We start from the raw sequence: 264 nt of genomic DNA on the forward strand, positions 1-264 counted from the left end.
AACGATCACGTTATGACCCTATAAACTTTGTATGTAAAAATGCATTTATTTGGTTCTTTATTTAGTTCTTCTTTACCGAAGCGACAAAACAATAATTACTTACAGATGTGGTTGGTAAGTTTTTATATAATATGATCTATAATTAATATACTAGCTGCTTGCCCCGTCTCCACACGGGTACATTCTTTTTAATAATAATTATTCTACTCCAAACCGAAGGCAAACTAGAAATGCAATCGTTAAAATCCGTACAGCTGTTCTCGA

This window comes from Zerene cesonia, unplaced genomic scaffold, assembly GCF_012273895.1.
Source record: "Zerene cesonia ecotype Mississippi unplaced genomic scaffold, Zerene_cesonia_1.1 Zces_u016, whole genome shotgun sequence".
Taxonomy (NCBI): Eukaryota; Metazoa; Arthropoda; class Insecta; order Lepidoptera; family Pieridae; genus Zerene; species Zerene cesonia.